Source organism: Kogia breviceps, chromosome 15 (genome assembly GCF_026419965.1).
Source record: "Kogia breviceps isolate mKogBre1 chromosome 15, mKogBre1 haplotype 1, whole genome shotgun sequence".
In the NCBI taxonomy this organism is placed as follows: domain Eukaryota; kingdom Metazoa; phylum Chordata; class Mammalia; order Artiodactyla; family Physeteridae; genus Kogia; species Kogia breviceps.
In genome coordinates this window covers 86,152,460-86,173,508 of record NC_081324.1, presented here as the reverse complement: position 1 = coordinate 86,173,508, position 21,049 = coordinate 86,152,460, and the positions used below count along the sequence as shown (strand labels likewise).

General features: G+C 42.0%; 1 long non-coding RNA gene across 1 annotated transcript in view; it reads right to left on the bottom strand.

Moving 5' to 3' along the window:
• Nucleotides 1-12,284: 12,284 nt before the first annotated feature.
• Nucleotides 12,285-21,049, bottom strand: part of LOC131742340 (uncharacterized) — a 56,940-nt gene continuing 48,175 nt past the window's right edge. Inside the window, exons 2-3 of the long non-coding RNA XR_010836827.1 lie at nt 17,241-17,364; nt 12,285-12,378 (exon numbers count right to left, since the gene is read on the bottom strand). This is a non-coding gene — a long non-coding RNA (uncharacterized lncRNA). The remainder of the gene's footprint in view (nt 12,379-17,240; nt 17,365-21,049) is intronic.

Sequence of the window (21,049 nt, the reverse complement as noted above, 5' to 3'; positions counted from 1 at the left end):
AACAGTATGGAGGTTCCTCAAAAGACTAAAAATAGAGTTGCCATATGATCCAGCAATCCCACTCCTGGGCATATAATCAGACAAAACTCTAATTTGAAAAGATACATGCACCCCTGTGTTCACAGCAGCACTATTTATGATGGCCAAGGCACGGAAACAACCTAAATGTCCATCGACAGAGGAATGGATAAAGACGATGTGGTACATGTATACAACGGAATACTACTCAGCCATAAAAAAGAATGAAATAAGGCCATTTGCAGCAACATGGATGGACCTAGAGATGATCATACTAAGTGAAGTAAGTCAGACAAGGAAAGACAAATATCATGTGATATCACTTATATGTGGAATCTAAAATATGACAGAAACAAACTTATCCACAAAACAGAATCATGGACATAGAGAAGCAACTGGTGGTTGCCAAGGCAGAGGTGGGGAGGGATGGAGTGGGAATTTGGGGTCAGCAGATGTAAACTATCATATATAGGATGGATAAACAACAAGATCCTACTGGAGAGCACAGGAAACTATATTCAATATCCTGTGATAAACCCTAATGAAAAAGAATATGAAAAAGAATTTATGTATATTATGTATCACCGATTCACTGCTGTACAGCAGAAATCAACACAACATTGTCAATCAACTAGACTTCAATAAAATATATATATATTTTTTTAAAAAGATGCTTCTCTGGAGGGACCGACTGCTCCTGCCTCTGGTCTCCCCACAAAGCATCAGTGTGGCTTTTCTATGAGGATTGTCCTTGTCTCCACCCCTCCTCTTACCTCTCTTCCACATTCCTCTCGAAGGTAGATGATGGTTGGGATTTTAGTTAGAGAATCATCTGAAAATGTGCGGGTGAAGAACCAATGAGAAAAGTGTGAGACTCCGATTCCTATGTTCTACCTTCCTGGCTCTCCAGCCACCCCTTCCAGATAGAAGTGCACCCCAAGCTTGGCCCTTACTTCTTAGCTTCTCAAAGGGTCCCTTTCTCTCTGGAAGTGAGCATCCTCTGCGGTACCTTTTGTAAAGATAAATCCTGGGAAGTGTTAGTGTTATAATGAAATAAGTCAATTCCTCAAAAATAAGCAAGATTCTTTAAAGGAAGTTTTCTAAGATGCATTGATACATTAATATGCTGAATCTCTAAGAGGGAGGCGTGAAGTACAGGGTTTTCTGAAGTTATTTCCTCCCTGGGCATGTACTCCTGGACTTGGACTAGTGTTCCATAGGATGCAGTACTCGCTTATGTTTTTTAACTTCATTTTATTTATTTATTTTGCAGTACGCGGGCCTCTCACTGTTGTGGCCTCTCCCATTGCGGAGCACAGGCTCCGGACGCACAGGCTCAGCGGCCACGGCTCACGGGCCCAGCCGCTCCGCGGCACGTGGGATCTTCCCGGACCGGGGCACGAACCTGCGTCCCCTGCATCGGCAGGCGGACTCTCAACCACTGCGCCACCAGGGAAGCCCCTATTTTATTTTTTATCATCATTTTCATTTAACAATCATAGCATTCATCAAGCTCTCAGTAGGTGCCAGGCTCTGTCTGTTCTACATACTGGAGGTTAATCCAACCATCAACAAATCAGGGACTTCCCTGGTGGTGCACTGGTTAAGAAACCGCCTGCCAATGCAGCAGACACGGGTTCGAGCCCTGGTCCGGGAAGATCCCATATGCTGTGAGGCAACTAAGCCCGTGCACCACAGCTACTGAGCCCACGAGCCACAGCTACTGAAGCCCATGCCTAGAGCCCACGCTCCACAGCAAGAGAAGCCACCGCAATGAGAAACCCGCGCACCGCAACGAAGAGTAGCTTCCGCTCGCCACAACGGGAGAAAGCCTGCGCTCAGCAACAAAGACCCAACATAGCCAAACATAAGATAAATTAAAAAGAAAAAAAAAAAAAAAAAAGACTACTCTCCATGAGCTTACATCCCGAAGGGGGGAAAAATATATTCTATAGGAGGGAATGAAAAGTGATTAGAAGAAAAATATACCCAGGTAAGGAAAGATAGCAACAGAGCTGGACATGGAATATTTCATACTTTTTTCCTTTTATGCATTTTAAAACTTTTGGTTGTGGAAATGACAAAAGTAGAGATAAATGTGTCATGAATGTCCATGGGCTTATTATTTCACCAATTATTAACTCCTGAGTAATCTCATTTTCTTTTCTGGTGTATTTTAAAACACATTACAACATGGAAGCAACCTAAGTGTCCATCAACAGATGAATGGATAAGGAAGATGTGGCACATATATACGATGGAATATTACTCAGCCATAAAAAGAAATGAAACTGAGTTATTTGTAATGAGGTGGATAGACCTGGAATCTGTCATACAGAGTGAAGTAAGTCAGAAGGATAAAAACAAATACCGTATGCTAACACATATATATGGAATCTAAAAAAAAAAAATGTCATGAAGAGATTAGTGGTAGGACGGGAATAAAACACAGACCTACTAGAGCATGGACTTGAGGATATGGGGAGGGGGAAGGGTAAGCTGTGACGATGTGAGAGAGTGGCATGGACATATATACACACTACCAAATGTAAATTAGATAGCTAGTGGGAAGCTGCGCATAGCACAGGGAGTTCACCTCTGTGCTTTGTGACCACCTAGAGGGGTGGGATAGGGAGGGAGGGTGACACAAGAGGGAAGAGTTATGGGAACATATGTATATGTATAACTGATTCACTTTGTTGTAAAGGAGAAACTAACACACTACTGTAAAACAGTTATACTCAAATAAAGATGTTAAGAAAAAAAAGAAAAAGAAAAAAGAGATCAAAAAAAAAAAAACACCACATTACAGACACCAATCTATTTTCAGTAACAAATGCCTTAGCGTCTACATCTAACAAATACTGACTTTGGAGGCACAATTACAATGCCATTATGACCCTTAGCAACATTAACGGGGTTCTTTAATGTTACCTAATATTCAGGCAGTGCTCTTCAGTTTACCGATTGCCTCCCAAAGTCTTATACTTTAGCCAGTTTATTTGAATCAGGATTAAAAAAAAGAACCACATTGCATTTAGTTGGCCTCCCTCTTAAGAGTCTTGTAACCTGTAAGAAGGCCCCCTCCCTCTTTTTCCCTGTCATTTATTCACTGAAGAATCTGGAGGCTTGATTAGACTGGGTTTACATCTTTGGGCAAGAATATTGCACGGGTTGTGTTTGTACCTCCTGCTGTACCGCATCCAAAGGCAAATATTTAGGTTGGCCAACGGGTCTAGTGGTGCCATCTTTAACCGTCTTACATTAAATGGTCTCAGCATTGATGATCCTGGTCTAAATCCATATTTCCATGAAGGTTTTCAGAACGATTCTCATATTTCTTCTGCATAGTTATAGCTAGAAATGTTTCTACACAGGAGAAACCTTCCCCTGTTTTTCGTTTTATTTTTCATCTGTAAATTAGGAATATTAATAGGACAGCAGTGTTGCCTCTAATTCTGAGGATTTCATCCTGAATTCACTGCAAAGGCAAAAAATCTGTTAAACTAAAAATTACTCCTGGAGACCATGTAAATGGTCTCAATAGCATCAAGATCATGGCACTTAGAAACGCAAAAGTCAAGATGTAACACAAAGCTTACTCTCTCTTTCCTCATTGCATCTGAGGAACAGGGCTGTGTGGAGAGGGGGAGAATTGTGGGGCTGTTTGTCTCTCCAAGAAAATATACTAAAATCTGAGTAAGTCAAATGTGTATGTATATGTAGGTGATGTCGCTCTCTACCCTCAAGGGTTCCTAAAGGGACTAAAAGAAATAGTGCACTTGTCAGTGTTTCAGAAGCACAAGCTCTCTTTACTGTTTGTCGTCTGGCTCACCACTCTTCACCAGGTGCCCCCGACTCTTATCAGGTGAGTTTCCTCATCCTCAGGTATAGCCTCATCGCTTTCCTGTCTCAGCATCTTTGAACTTACTGTCCATCTGTCTTTCCTCCCACCAAGCCCCAGTTCCAAGGACCAGTGGAGACCCTCCCTAGAAAGATGCCTGCCCCCCACCCCAGCTGCCTGGATACCACCAGCTCTGCATGCCATCCACGCCTTGCCTCCAATCCTAGGAGACACGCTGCAGCCTCTTTATTTCGAGATGTCTTCCAGGTGCCTAGCGTAGCTCAGGTAGGGAGAACGAGTTTAAAATCCTGAGCTGATTGATTACCTCCTTGCCAAATCTGCATTAACTGAGCCCCTTGCTGAGAATACTACGGATGGTAGATAACGCCTCTACTCTCACCGTCTACTATCGACGTAGACTGTTACAGGGTAATCAACCATTTTAGGTGTATTCGTGGTTGCTGTCATTTCATTGAGGATAACAATAAGTATGTGTTTTGTTTGCTATGAGACAACCGATACGTGTTTTAGCATATCTGTGTGTGATGCCTAAAGCCTTTCGGAGGAGGGTAGACAAGGACCCTCTAAAGGTCACGTGTACTGGGTGTTTTCATGTAAAAATCTACTGCCTGCGGCCCCAGAACTAACTCAGCTGCCTCCGGACTGGGACACATCTAAGGTCAAAGCAATTTCATTGTTCACGTTTTGAAAAACGACTTGGTCACAGTTTGCTTCCAAATGGTAGCCTTTGAGACTCTGAGTATTTTCTGAGGCTGGGTTGGGTTCCTGCAGCCTGGCTGGCTCCAGGGTGCTGCCATAGTTCTTCATTTTCTTGGAAACAAGCCCGGTATGTTGGCACTTCGTTGAAACAGCGATGTTACCTAATCCATCAACATCACAAACAGAACCAAGGTAGATGTGGTAAACCAAAGATTGTTAGAAGGAGCAAGAGACATTGATATTTGTTGATTAAGGTTGATTAATTAGCATGGATATTTCCTAATTAAGGTCGTCACTCTCGTTCTGAGTACCTCCTAGAATTTCGAGGCTGTGCTCAGCTCTGTGTGTTTACAAACTTATTTCTGAAGAATAAAATTGTTTTAGCTAGGCAACACGCAAAGCTGCTGACATCGAGAGTCTGCAGAACCAGATATATACACTGTGGTGGCCTGGCTGTATGTTGGGGAGTCAAGGATGTGTCCCCCAACCACTGTTGATTTTCCCATGAATGTAATTCTTTCTGCATAAGCTTATGGGCATGATGTCTGCCTGGGTAGCCGCATGGCTGAAGGAGTTAATATGGCATTTTCCTTGAACCCAAGTAACGGCCCCTCCTTCTTGAAAAAGTTCCATCAGTTGGTTTCTAAGACGTTAGTCACGTCTGGCTCTTACTTAAACTCACTGCCCACTTCTCAAGGTCCTGCCCTCGTTCTTCTACATTCCCCATTCCTTTACATACTGAAATGCCCCAGATTGCCATCCTTGGACCCTTTTTTCACCTACTGTCACTCCCTGGCTAATCCCTTCTAGTCTCAAGGTTTCAAATAACCTATTTTGGCTGGTGACAGATACATTTATTTCCAACTAGTATCTCTACCACACATCCCAGACTCTATAACCAATTGTTTACTGGACATTTCATCTTGGATGCAAGCAGACCTCTCATCCTTCACGTCCAAAGCAGAGTTCTAGATTTTTCCTCTCCAAATCGCCTCCACATTGACTTTCCCCAGGTCAGTGAACATTGTCTCCATTTTTCTTGTGACTCAGGGCAAAAATCTTAGGTTCATCCTTGAGCTCTCTCTTTCTCTCCCACTTCACACCCAATCCAAGAGCAAAGGCTACGGGATCAGTCTTCAAAAATATACTCTAGGGACTTCCCTGGTGGCACAGTGGTTAAGAATCCGCCTGCCAATGCAGGGGACATGGGTTCAAGCCCTGGTCCGGGAAGATCCCACATGCCGCGGAGCAACTGAGCCCGTGCGCCACAACTACTGAGCCTGCGCTCTAGAGCCCTCGAGCCACAACTACTGAGCCCGTGAGCCACAACTACTGAGCCCGTGAGCCATAACTACTGAAGCCCGCGTACCTAGAGCCCATGCTCCGCAACAAGAGAAGCCACCACAATGAGAAGCCCACGCACAGCAACGAAGAGTAGCCCCCGCTCGCCACAACTAGAGAAAGCCCGCGCGCAGCAACGAAAACCCAACACAGCCAAAAATAAATAAATAAATAAATTTATTTGGAAAAAAAAAATACTTCAAATCTAAACACCTTCTGAACACCCACCTCCCACCTCCCGTCCTCACCACCACGTTCTCTCATCTGGCTTACGATATAGTCTACATCAGGTTTCCTGGCTGTAAAAATCCTTGCCCCTGCTTCAGCCCTGTATTAGTGTAGCAACCAGGTTAATGATTTTTTAAAATGGAAGTCAACCATATTACTCATCTACTCAAAATCATGCAGTGGCTACAATTTTGCTGCAAGCAAAAGGCAAAGAGGCTGGAAGATCTTCCCATTAGCTCTCTGAGCTCAACCCTTCCCAGCCCGCTGGGGTGCCTTGCGTGCCATTCATACGGGTCCCCCAATTTTCCAGTCATACCCTTGCCACAGGGGCTGTTGCACATCCCATTCTTGCTGCCTTGACCCGCAGAGAGCCTGGAGGCTCCCTCTTCACCTTCAAGTCTTTGTTCAAACATTTCTCTTTTTTTGGCTTGGGGGATCTTAGTTCCCTGACCAGGGATCAAACCCATGCCCCCTGAAATGGAAGCGCGGAGGAGTTCGAAGCACTGGACCCCCAAACATCACATTTCAATGAGAGGTCGTCCTTGACCCAACTCTGATAGAATGGCGGCTCTCCTCCTCGCCTACCAGCACTTTTTATCATACTTAATCTTTATTTTTCTTTACAATTAATTGCTGTTTGACATATATTTCCTTGTTTTGCTGTCTACTGCCACTAAAATATACATTCCATCAAAGCAACAGGGATTCTGTTTACTGTGGTATTACTAACCCCTAGAACAGTGCCTGGCACATGGCAGGAATTCAAATCGGGGTTGAATAGACAAAAACAAATGAAAAATATTTCTGAATGAAAAGGATCCTATCTCCCACCTCTGGGAAAAAAGATTGCTTAGATGGTTAAGTAAGTAATTCTCAAGTGTACTCTTCTGATGCATTCACTACTTGAAATTGACACATTGATATATTGGGATCGGATACGGGCTGTGCAGAAAATAGTATTTTTGTAAATAATGGTTAAATGTGTCAAATAGTCTTTTTTGGTTAAATCTAACAGAGGCAAATTCTGGCTCACTTAGACAACGACAACAAAAAGAAGAAAACCTTTGAAATGATATGAGAGTACCTTGAACGGAAACTCAAAAAGCACTGTGCACAAGGTAATTTTAGGGAAACAGGTTGTAGGAATGAATGGTTTCTTCAACCAGCTGAAAAAACCAACTACAACCATTTAAAAATTCTTGTAGGTTTCTGCTTACAAACCAAATTCCAGGAAGAGTATGACTTACTTCTGCTAGTTTGTAGTCTCACTACCTGGGCAAGTGGGAGTTATTATCTACATTAATGGTCCCACCAAGATTTGACATAATATTTCTCAGGGGAGAGACTCCTCCAGAAGAAGAACTCAGGAGTTCTACCACAACACACCCCCACCAAATCAATAGTTGACCACAATATTAAAAGACCTGAGAACCCAAATCAGGGTAATGTCCTGTTCCTGTATTAAATAAGGCTGGGCATATTTTCTTGTTCTTATATTAAATAATACTCAGAACAAGCAACAAAAAATTGTCTACCTGCTCTAAGGAATACTTGAGTCAGAATAAAACTGTAAACAAACTAAAATAGCCTACTTATCATGATGTACAGTTTTCTCATCAAGACTCTATTCAAGACCTTGGCCTCTGTACCCATAAATTCCAAACTAACCCCAACATGTTTTCCTGCCTTGGAAGACCTACCTTTAAATCACCCAGCCCAGGCTATAAAACTCTATCAAAATGACCCCTTGATTGTTTTCCCTGCTCTACTACCAAGGCTGTCAAAATGGTAATCCTCCACTGCAGGGGCTATAGTATTGTCTATGGATATAATGGATAAATATACTCTCAATCACCTTAGTTTAGTTGATTAATAAGTTTTTCTAATGGTTATCTTATAAGGCTTTCTTCATACACAGAAGCTCAAAAGTCCACCGACAGATGAATGGATGAGGAAGGTGTGGTACATTTATACACTGGAATATTACTCAGCCAGTAAAAGGAATGAAATAATGCCATTTTCATCAACATGGATAAACCTGGAGATAATCATACTAAGTTAAGTAAGTCAGACAGAAGAAGACAAATACCATATATCAACTTATATGCAGAATCTAAAAAAAAATGATACAAATGAACTTATTTACAAAACAGAAACAGACTCACAGACTCAGAAAACAAACTTATGGTTCCAAAGGGGAAAGGGGAGGGGGGGAGGGATAGATTGGGAGATTGGGATTGACATATACACACTACTAAATATAAAATAGATAAACAACAGAACCTACTGTAGAGCACAGGGAACTCTGCTCAATAGTCTGTAATGACCTAAATGGGAAAAAATTATTGAAAAAGAATAGCTATTATATATGTATATCTATAACTGAATCACTTTGCTGTATACCTGAAACTAACATAGCATTGTAAGTCAACTACAGTCCAATATAAAATAAAAATTAAAAAAAAATCACCCAGCCCAGGTCGTAAAAGTCTATCAAATGATTGTTTTCCCTTCCTCACTACTAAGGCTGTCAAAATGGTGATCCCTAACTTCAGTGGATACAATGGATATATATGGATATAATGGATAAATAATAGATGTACTCTTGATCAACTTAGCTTAGTTGATTAGTAAGTTGTTCTAATGGTTGTCTTATGAAGTTTGCTTCATACGCAGAAGCTCAAAGGTGCTGGACAAGAAACCAAAGATTAATACTTCTAACTAAAGGTATCTCTTCATCAGTCTTATCAAATTACCAGAGAATACAGTGGATTCATCACATTTTTCTTAGACCAGCCTCTGAATGCCATCTATAAACACCACACCAACCCTTCTTCGCCTGTTTTAAAACACATGGAACAAGTTCTTTTGCCCTGAGTAGGATGTAGAGGGATTAAATTAAAGGATTAACCATGTAAAAGTGTAGACGGAGCAGGGTGTTTTCACATTATTTGGACAAGTCTAGAATGTTTGGGGCAAGCTGGCAATTCCAGCTTGGGGCAATTCCACAAACAGTTGTCTTAGGATTTTAACTCACAGGCTGTGTGCTATGGACACACACTTCGTACGGGGAAGTCAAGTGCATCTGTGGGGTTGTCTGTTGAAGTCACAATTTGCAGTGTTAGGGTGACCAACTGTGAATGGCATGGTCTTAGTACTGAAAATCCTGCATCCTGGGAAATCTTTTATTTCCAGATAAATCTGAATTGTTGGTCACTAAAAATTCTAAGGTCACTAGTAACTCTAAGTGAATGATCAGTGAGCAAGGAGGATGAACTCTGTGTCCGGGCGCCCAGCCCCCACGAAGTCAAATGCATAACTTACAGGCATTCACAGACTTGACAAGTCCTCAACGTCACTAAATGGATATTTAAAAATCTATGACTTGGGAACTCCCTGGTGGCCCAGTGGTTAGGACAACGTGCTTTCACTGCCAAGGGCCCGGGCTCGATCCCTGGTCAGGAACTAAGATCCTGCAAGTCTCCCAGGGAGGCCAAAAAATAAAATCAATCAATCAATCAATCAAAATAAAAATCTACGACTCATCGTTTTAGCTCAAAGACCACGAAATCACCTAAGTTTCTGCATTTCATCCTGGTGCAAGTTCAGAAGACTAACCTTGCAGCATCTTTACTTCGGAAAGAGCAGACCATCCTACAGAGCATCACGCCTGCCTTATTTCTTCCCTCGTTAAACTTAACTCAGAGTCATAACTCACCCCCTGTGCCATGGAAATGTCCGAGAACCATTCTTTATCATCAGCAGCATAAACCCCCAGTTCCCAACTATGAAGGGCAGGAAAACTTGCACAGGCAGGCCCGACCATCCCCTCCCGGGGCTGTTGCCCAGGTGGGCCGGCTTGGAGAGGCAGCAGGTGGGCACACCCACCCTGCTCCGGGCTGGCGTTTCTCCCAGCGTGGACGCCAGCAAAGGCAAGCTCTGAAGGTGGTTTCCTCGTTTTAAACGGAAACAACAAAAGACCCTGATCACTGGGCAGTAGCTTTGCTTCAAGAAAACTCTTCCCTCTCCTCCTGCAGCTGCAGTTTCTTTGTTCTTCCCCAGCATGGAAGACAGCTGTGCTTTATGGATAATCGGCCCAAATTTGGCCAAATATTGCCAAGGAGGCTTTGTGCGAGTGGTGTGTGCCAGGGACTACGTCGACGTGTGGATTTCTGTTTGCAGCAAGATGATAAGCAAAACTAGAGACCCTCTCCCCTTCACCTCTGGGGGAGCCCGCTTCCTTTGGTTGAACATAGTACATCTTCCTTGATGTTTAAAAAATATATATCCATCTCCAGCTAACACGCTGTCTCCTGGAAATAAAGCTCTACAAATAAAACTCAAGAAGGCTTATGGGGAAGATGCCCTGTCAAGGAATCCACAAGTAGGAATTGCCAAAGAAAGCAACTTTTTGGCACGACAAAGACCATTGGTGCAGGTTGGAAAGACTATATGAGTCTGGAATCTACAGCCATTGGGTCTTAGGTTTCCTCCCTTAAACCACTGTCTTTCGAATGACTTTCAAAATAAATCTTATTTTGGCAAAGGCATTTATTTAGAAAAAAACCTACAAAGATTACTTCACGCAGCCTCACGCCTTTCAGATCCATCCATGATGTCCCAAATGGTCGGATTTCCTATTTCTTAAGGCTGAATAATATTCCATTGTACCGTATGTATGTACGCATAGCCAAGACGTGGAAACAACCCGGAAGTCCATTGACAGGTGAATGCACCTCGTGTACTTTCTAGCACCCCTGAGACCCATGACCTCTGCAGGAATTAGGTGATGACAGTGGCAAAGAGAAAGAGGAAAGGCTTCATCATCAGACAGACTTGGGTCTAGTCCCAGCTCAGAGGCTTTTACCCTGTGACTCTAAGAGAAGCTTCAGCGTCCCGAGCCATCACGCCCTCAACTGTTAAATGGGAAGGATTGCAACTTATCGATGGCACTTCCACGATTTCATGAAATGAAGTTTCTACCCGTACTCGACACAAAGTTAAAGCTCAGTTCCTGTAAATAGATGTACCGCAGCTTGGAATGATTTACACCTTTCTGACATCAGGGCAAGCAGGGCTGAAGTTACAGCCAAGCAAAAATGCGTCCTCCAAATATATTCCACCACTAGAGAAACATTTTTCAAGTGTGTCTCATGGAGCCTCTATCTCCAGGTCATTGATCATCTCAATGCAAGAAAAGGCCCGTGAACTATCCACCCAGCTGCCCCCCGCTTCTTATGTTAATAGATGGGACAGATGGCACCACTTATGATAAGACGCTAACAAAGCGACGTTTGCTTGTATTAAACATCACGAGCAAATTGCCCTTAATTCCAGAAAGGAGCATATGCAGAAAATAGAGAGTAAGTGGAGCCCGTTAATTTAGCTTTGATTCAAAAACCCTCCAACAATGATCAGCATCCACACATGCTCAATTCTTTAACAATCTTGGGCTCAGGAAGAGCCTTTTGTCAGCAGGCAATAATTCATTTCTTTCGCAGGGAGCAAAAGGAATATTTCTGGATGATGAATCGCCAGTCGACGGGCCTCTGGATTAGCGTTACTTAATATTTTACGATAAGTGGTCTGGAGGAGGGATTTTTTTTTTTTAATGAAATGCTTAACTCTGCAGATGATGCTGCGGTCTTCTGAGTTGCAAAACTCAAGAGAAAGTAAGATGCTGAAGGATGCTCACAATATCAACAGGAAAAAAACAGAAGGGAATCTTACCATGATTAGGTGCGTATTGTTTCCATTGAAATCAAGAAATGATTCAGATAGTTTCAGAAAAATATCTAAGTACTGTTAAGGACATCATGCAAAACGCTAAGAAAATTTACTTCATGATCAGGAAAACAAAAAACTGAAAACACATTTCCAGAGGAGTGAGTGTGTGTGTGTGTGTGTGTGTGTGTGTGTGTGTGTCCTGGAAAACATTTAAGAGACAAAAAGAAAGATTTGTCACAAACACTTTTAACAACACTTACCTTGTGCCAGGCTCCGTTCTGACGCCCTGGTGCATCTATTACCTCCTTCCCCCGGCCCTCACAGCCCCATGCAGTTGGTGTGACTATTAGCCCCATTTACAGACAAGGAAACTGAGGCCCAGACACTTTAAATGACTCACGGGTGGTCTCCTGGACACAGAGTAGCGAGATTCCAGGCCCTCTGCCGGCAGAGCTGGCACCTTCGTCCCCAAGCCCGGCTGCCTCTCAACGCGTTGGGGTCTGTGGGCAAAGAAAGGACAAATGGGCATCCTGCCCCGCTCCCCAGTCTAGAGCAGGGGTGTTCTGTCGCCCTCCCCAGTCCATCCGTGGAATGCGTCCTCATTTCTTGTTTCATCCAATCCGCCCCAGCCTGTGGGGCACGGAGACATTCACCAGAGCCTCCCATGTTAATTTCCCATCACTTCCCTGGGGTGGAGGGCAGATTCCCAATCGGATCGGCAAGGACAGCAGACGGGCTGGATGTGGGGTGTAACTGTCCTTATTCAGATGCTACAGGCTACCTTTCTCGTCAGCTCCATCTCTGTGCTACTGTCCAAGGTACCTGGCACCTCTACTTCTGGGCATTTCCTGAGATTCTACAGCAGACCAGCTCTTCCTGGCCGCCCCCTCTGCGGGCACCAGGATCTCTTTCCTGAGACCAGCAGTCCTGTTACGGCTCTGTCTTATTTCCTTGGACAAAACTGTGTTGATATGTCCACCCCTTCCTTGGGTGAAGGAGCAAAATAAATGTGTGTTAAGTCTTCCGTGTATAACTGGAATTTGTTTGAACTAACCTGCATAAAAATCCTATAAATGAGTCATGGTGCCCCATTTTATACACGTGGACACAGCCTCACAGCAGCTCTGCAACTGACACCCGGTCACACAGCCTGTAAGTGGAAGAGGCAGGATGGGGGCCCAGGACTTCCTGTCATCTTTCACGGTACCATTCATCTTGCTTCAGCCAGAGCAAGAAAGCTCTCCCGAAAGTGCAAGAAAATAAGACCAAGGCATTTCAGGGGTAACACAGAACACAAAATGTTGACTTGGAGAAGAGGATGGGGGAAGAGAGGTGAAAAGAAAGAGGAGAGAAGAAGAGGTCAAAAAAATAAAAAGCAATAGCCATTTTGAAGGGTAAGAAACGGGTTTTGAAGAGTCAAGAAAGTGTTAGCAATCATTTAAAAAATAATAAAAAATGAATGATTTGTTGACACATCACATAATATTTAGGGAGAGGATTCGTATTGGAATCATAGCCTCATTTAGCAACCTGGAAAGAATATTCAGAATATGCTAGAAGACAAAACTGTCCTTTTGGTAAGACTCAAAGTTTTCAGGACCACCTTCAGAGAGCTTTTTGGGGCTGTTCTGTATGACCCTGCCCCAGAAATATCCTCAGACGCTCCAGATGGTGTGTTTTTCAATTTCATTCTACGGTACTAATAACCTTTGTCTCAATCATTTAGAGAGAAGCCATTTATAGCCGAAACATATTTTTTTTCTCTTAAAAATAATGATTTTTGCAAACTTCCAGGGCACTTTCAACGGTTGTAAAGTGTGCATTGCTTTGATACAGAACTCTGGGAAGTATTCAGATGCATATTTCATATCTTTATAGAGCTGATTAACTGATATGTAACAAAGGATTTAGAACCCTTAGAACAGGGTGAAAATAAGAACTTGCACTTGACTTTTGCAAGGCAACAGTGCTAGTTCCACTGTGGTTTGCAATTTTATATTTGTGTCTCTCTGTGGTAAAGGAGAGAACAGAAAACTGACAACCGAAGAGTACTTTTCCAGTAAAACTAGGAAATCTCTGGCACAAATTTGGAGAATTTAAAGACAGTTTAATAAAATAATTATTTATAAGGTGCTCACAGGGTATAGAGAAACCATGAGGGTTAGTACAAGACCCCCAGACTATTAAGAGTTGGGGGGCTTCAAGATTGAAACAGAGGAGGGGACAGGAAGATTGTGTGGAGAGAGTCACAAAGGATCGACCAATTCCAATGTGTGGAGGGTTTCCGCACACTACCAAGCAATTCTTGGACACCAGCTGGGTGTCCTACAGTTCAACTCAATTCTGACACCCTCTACCTGGGGACAGCATCAGATCCCACAGGTTAGGAACTCAGTCCTATGAGACATCCCTATCCCACTTCTGACACCAATTGCAAGTCCAGGTCATCACCTGTGCTTTTGATCAACTGTCTATAATCAGAGGTTCCCACACCACTCCTTGGTTTCAACTAATTTGCTAGAACGGCTCCCAGAACTCAGGAAATCAGTTTGCTCACTAAATTACTGGTTTATTACAAAGGAGACAGTCCCTGCTGGTTTTAAATTCTGATTTTTCTCAATCCAGTGTAGTTACAACCTTGGGAAAATCACTCTGTGCCTCAATCTTCACATCTGTGAAGTTGGGGTGTGATTAGAAGTTACCTCATAGGATTGTTGTGAGAGTTAAGTGGTAAAACATGCAAAATCACAGTCTCAAGGCCCAGCAATGGATGGTACAGGCAAAAACAGAATGAGGAGAGAAACTGAGCACATACTGTGTGTCAGGCATAGAGTGAGGAATTTCAAAGATGTTATATCATCATCATCTCAATAATCCTTGGAGAAATGTGACCCTCCAGTGTCATGTGTCTGGGACATCATAGTTACAGGTTCAGAGTTTGCACATGGAATGGATACTGATGGAGAAAAGGACAGTTAGGGTCAGTAGATGGGAAAATAATTAAAGCTTTTCATTAGTCTGTTTCCTACACAGGGTAGATAAAAGATCTTAAAAGAGTAGTCAATGGAAAATTCCAACGTGGAGATGCAAACACACATCCTCATTGGACTAAGTAAGTAGATAAGCCATTTGGTTTCAAATGATAAAAAAAAAAAAAAACCAATAACATTGATGTGCTAAAACCTATATTTATCAGATGTGCCCTAAAAGAAAATTTGATTTTAAAAAACCCCACTGATGTAATCCCAAATTAACTGAGTTAGCAGTGTTAAAAAAAAAAAAGTGAATTATATTTTTAAATTTTTTGTTAAGCTAATAGGGCAATTACATTTAATACTTTTATTTTTCAAAAATTAATTTGAAGCAAATGATCTCCACTTAAGTAGACATAATAATAGTATCAAGCTAATAATAGCATCATGTTGAGAATTCAATGAGTATTTATACAACTGCCTATGGTTTTTGTTCAGTGCTAAGTGTAGGCTGTTATTACTATTATTAATAAATTATTTTAATTTTGTTGTAAAGTTCAGAATCAAGTCACTCTTAACCCTTGAAGAGTTTTTAAACGGCTGGGTTATTTTCAGGTGATCCTAGAAATTTAGTGAGTCTGTGGCATTAACATCTGTAGAAATCTGTTTCCTTTATTCCCAGTCCCTAAATAGGGTATCCATTGCAATGCTGCTATCAAAATGCAAGAAGTCTCGCCCTCTTGTCTGTTGGGCCACAAAGACCCCACCAAAATGTATGTCCTGATACTTATTTCATCAAGGGAATCCTTGCCACGAGGAAAAAAAATTTAAAAACCTATGTTGTATATGTTATGTATATATGTTATCTATACGTTATGTGTTATGTTTAATACATAAATAATACAGGTTAAAAATTTTTTTTCCTAAAAATTTAAATGTATAAAAATATATTAGAATGTATAAATATGGAGAGAGAGAAATACTAAAATATACACAGAACCAAATACACTAGTTATGTAGGGCTTTATTTCATTTTTGAATGTGAATAGAGGGGTATGATTGGATTTGTTTTTCACTTAAAAAATAAATAAGGTAAACGAGTTTTTCAAAAGTTATATGTGGCATTTTGGGGGACTGTGATTACTTGGCCTTCATTCCATTTCTAAATGGATTTATTGAGCTAGAATGCACACGCCATTCAATTCACCCAATTAAAGGACATAATTCAATGTTTCTTAGAGTTCTGAAGTTGAACAACCAAGACCACAATCTACGTTGAGAATATTTTCATGACCCCCAAAGAAAACCTCATACCTGTTAGCAGTCCCTCCTGAATCCTTCCTGACTCTACTTCCTTGCAAACACGAACCAACTTTCTACCTTGATGGAGTTGCCTAATCTGGACATTTTATGTAAATAGGATCATATAGTATGTGGTCTTTTGTGACGGGCTTCTTTCACTTACTATGAGGTTTTAAGGTCCATCTATTCACATATCAGTAATACACACCTTTTCAGTGCCAAATAATATTCCATTGTAGGTCCATTTGACATTCTGTTTATCCATTCATCACTTGATGGACATTTGGGTCATTTCCACTTTGGGGCAATTATGAACAGTGCTGCTGTGAACATCAGGTCCAGTGTTCATGTGGCTGTATGTTTTCATTTGTCTTATCATTCAGTTGTTTAGCTACTTTTCTCCTCTAATGACTGAAATAATTACAGTTATCCACCATGGTAAGGTTTTCTCACCTCTAAGCTTGAGACTTTTTAACACTTTTAATTGACTGCCCACAAGAAATTCCTAGTGATTACAATAAACGGAATGAATTAGTCTCAAAATCACATCAATAGAATGAACTCCATTTTTTTATTCAGTGGCATTTTTTTAATGTTGAAAGTAGGAGATATAGTAGACATAATTGAAATCTCTGCCTGTTTGTGTCCTAAATAATGAAAATCCTCTCAAGTGACTTCACCTGGTAATATTTAATTAAAAATATTGTGATGATTCATTCATTTGGTTTAGTGCCTTCTAATTATTCTCAAACGCTGTAACAAAAGGGTGAATTTCATATGAACACACAGCCTCCAGCTCAATAAAGATGAATAATTGAGCCGCACAATAAGAGGCTCTTCTCCACTGATGTGAGAGATGAGACCTTTCCAATGGGGCAATAGTACCGCTCCCGTGAGCAAACCCAGGGTGCCCTGGACACAGGTCTCAACGTCCCACCCCCACCCAGGGGCCCCCACCTGCTGAGATGTTGCAGGAAAGGGGGACCCAGAGGGGTGTTTAGAATGAGGATGAATGTTGATGCCCAAACCTGCTATCCTGAAATGTAAATCTGGGCAAGAAATAGAGGGGACCCCAAGCTCACTTTTACCTTCTCAGAGCTGTGATCCAGGAGGGAAAATCCAGGAAGCTCTGCGTGACAGATATCCACTCCTCAGCACCCAGGACATGAGGGGATTTGTGTTACTTTACGGAGGGAGATTCGGTCAAGCACTCTGGTGAGAAAATAAGATTTAAGAAAATCAACATAATGACACGAAGAGGTTGGAGAAAAACAGTACTCCCCCAAATTGCCTTTTTATCAGTCCTTAAGCAAAACATGAACCTTGTTTCCTATCAATAACAGATGTTTGTTTGGCGAGCTACGTTGGTGGTAAACGTCGTGGTTTGTGCTGAGATCACAGCGATTCGATACTGTGAGGTCCAGGTGTGAGGTTCATGTGTCCTGCAGGTTTCGGGAGCATTGAGCGAAAGCAGAGGTGATGCCCTGTGTGCCCACGGAATGTGAACATTGACATTTGGGCAACACAGCAGCCTGCTTAGAGGGAACCCGTAAGGATGTTCACTTAAACCCAGTCCTATTCCCTGGTGATTCAGGCCAGCAAGCCACGATGGAGAATATGTTTTCAAAGTCTGTTGGTTTAGAAATGCTTTCCAGGTGTGTCCCTTGCCGAAGTCTTTACCTCCTGAATTATTCTCCGTGGCTCTGAACAAAGATGACCTCTACCCCTCATTTGTTATCTTCTAGAATGCATGTGGGCTGTGGGTTCTTTTTTTCTTTTAACTTCAGCCCAATTAATTTAGCTTGAGGCTTTTATATTTTAATTAACGTGGCAGCTTTCATAAATATTCATCAAACACAAATGTTTCCAGGGTCAGCAGGCCATGTACCAGGAAAGAAAGGCATAGATATTTTCCCCTTCCCTGGAGCAAGCTCACAGAAGTGAATACACAAGTAGCTCTCCATACTGGAAAGTCTAGTGTTTGTGTGTTTGTTTAACGAGAATTTGTTGGGGGCCAATAGGTGTGACGTGTGTGGATGAGACCTGAAGATACAGACTGAGCAAAGGCGACTACAGCTGCCTACAAAACTTTCCGCATCTCTACCCACCTACTGTGGTCCAGCTACACCTGCACCTACGTCCATGGCTCTACCTTTCCCTCAGCACATATGTATCTGAGATTTACATACGTACACAAACACACACATCTATACATTCATATACATATGTATATATGCATATGTATATAAGGTCATGAGGTGGAACTGTGGAGTGGAAAAAAAAAAAAAAGTGCAACCTAAAGTTTGAGAATGATGTTTTGTTCAGCGGACTTGCTGAGGACTTATACCCGGGAGACAGCCTCTCAGATAGCTCTGAGGTACTGTTCTGAAGTGGTAATCCAGAATACATAGGAGTTTTTGCAACAAAGACCAGGTAGTCGGAATGTCAAAAGCTTGCTGTTAATTAAAGAAAAACCAGACATCTCAAGTTAATAAGTTAATGAATTTAGCGCTCTTCTATGAATGGCAAGATACAAGAGTCTGGGCTCATTGAAATCATTCCTTTGATCAGCACCTCAGCTCTCCAGGGCCACAATCCTGCTTTTCTCCATCCTGAATCCCCTCGGGGTGCCCGGTCATGGTAACGGGGTGATGCTTCAGGAACCTCAGTCATCATCCTCTGGTTCCAACAGGTCTGGGGTCTCCGTGCTGGTGACCAGCGTGCAGTTAACTTCTTCCACCTGGAGGGGGTTTCAGCATCTGTGCAACAGCTCTCAGGATAGTACCTACGGCCCTGAGGAGGAACTAAAGGCCTTGGACTTCGTCTCATGGCTAAACTATTATTCTTTTGTCTTGCTTGACTGTTTTCCTTTGTTTCTGCATTTTCTCACTTCTCTGATTCAATTTGCTCTTTGGAACTCACGGAGGCTAAAGCTTTTCTGTAAATAAGAGGTGGGGGACACGGGCTGGGATGTGTGCCCGGGAAGACTTCACAGGGTCCTGCTTGGTTTCAACATTTGGTGATCAGAAGCGTTAGAAATGGAAGAGAGGATTCTGTGAGTAGACAGAAAATGGCAAGAGAGTTTTCCTGAGAACATTTATCCACAGTAGCTACCTGGTTCCAGGCTGGAAAGGAGGCCTCCACCTCCCAATACGCCACCTGTTCCCTCTTCCTTGAAGATGAAGGAAACCCCGCGCTGCTTGTCCTTGGGGACTTTTAATTAATTGAGCCTCTTGGCCTTTATTTGTCAACCACACATTTATAATTAGCTTCATTGGGTTTCCTAGCTTCCCAACAGAACATGTGAGAGAGTTCACTAATTAAACTAATAAACCATTATTTATGGTTTGTTTACTTTCCTCAAGGCTTTGAGGAACAGTTGCTCTTTTCCGACAATTAGTTACATGGAGAATTGCAGAAAAGGACCTGGTATAATTATAGGTGGGACATAGAATGTGCATCACCTGGGGGTCACTTCCGAAGAGACAGTTCCAGAACTTCGGGGCTCACTGATTCCGCCACTGTAAGATCTGTCTCAGGACACATGGGTCAGGGGAATCCATGAAGTAGAACAAAGGTCACACGTGAATCTCAGGTGTAAAATAACTGTCCCAAAAGGTAGACTGTGAGTCACTCTCTAAGCTCCTTGAGGCCTTTGCCTCCAAGACGCATCAGATGTTTGAGTCTGAAAAAGCTAATTCACACCTCTTGGCCTCCGAATCTTCATCTAGGAAATGCAGATAATGTACGGCGTCCAGGGATTGTTGGATGGTTAAGAACCATCACCTGTGTCTGGTCCATTGTTGATACTCAATGTTACATCATTTCCAGGATTCTCAGGTGCAGAAAAGGTGATAGAAAGTAAATACATCCCTGGTAGCAGCTTTTCAGGGATACAGTAATGCTACTCTATAAAAGGATAATATCATTAATTGCGGTAGTATATTTCTTTATTCCTGAAAAGGTGTAACTAAATGAATATGAAAAGAGGGGCAGAGTCAAGGGAACACACTTAACGCTCGGTTCCCCCTGTTCACTGCTGGCCATTCACACTCTAATCCTCATAACCCTGGTGCAGGAAGATGCAAGTGAAAATGTCTAGAAAACCTTGATGATAGTAGAGACACTGAACCACTGGATTTGGCTGTTACTTTCTCACCTGCCATGGCTTTTGAGAGGACAGTTTTAGTGAGAATTTGGAGCCTTATTGCAGTGGTGAGAAGAAAGTAAATGTATTTTCAGAAAGAAAACAAAGAAGTCGACCTTGATTAATGGTGGGGTTTGGTCCTTGAAGCTTTGGCTCTCACAGCTCAATTGGAGATAAAGGCTGGAGATGTTAATTTCTAACATAAAATTCCATCTGAGCTTAGATGGGTGACAGGGTTTGCTTCACTTAAGATGCTCTTTTATTACTAGACTATAATCATAACAAACGGGGTACTTAGGCTGGCTTTATGGAAGCAGCAATCATAACAATAATAAAAATACAATCATATCGGCTTCACTTAACCCTACCTTGGAGTGTGTTTTACAAAGAAGTGTTCAGAGATTAGGGCTTAAGGCAATCAACAAGATTCCTACTAAATGGCCCAGCAGATATAAAGAAAGGAGGCCATGAAAGGAAGGATTTAGTTCCACGCAGAGTTTCTTTTTTATTTTGTTGACGGTCACAATTTTACCTCCTGCTAACAAACAATAAGCTCCCCCATTTCTTCCAAAGCTTGAGGTTCTAACAGCACAGTAATAAGGGAGGGTTATTTCAGACACTTAAAGAAATTAGGATCCTAAAAGCACATTAATAATAATAAACAATAAAAATAAATATAAAAATTAGAAAATAAATAAAAAGTAAGTCAACTCTACTTTAGTTTAAAAAAAAAGCACCTCAGGATCAGGG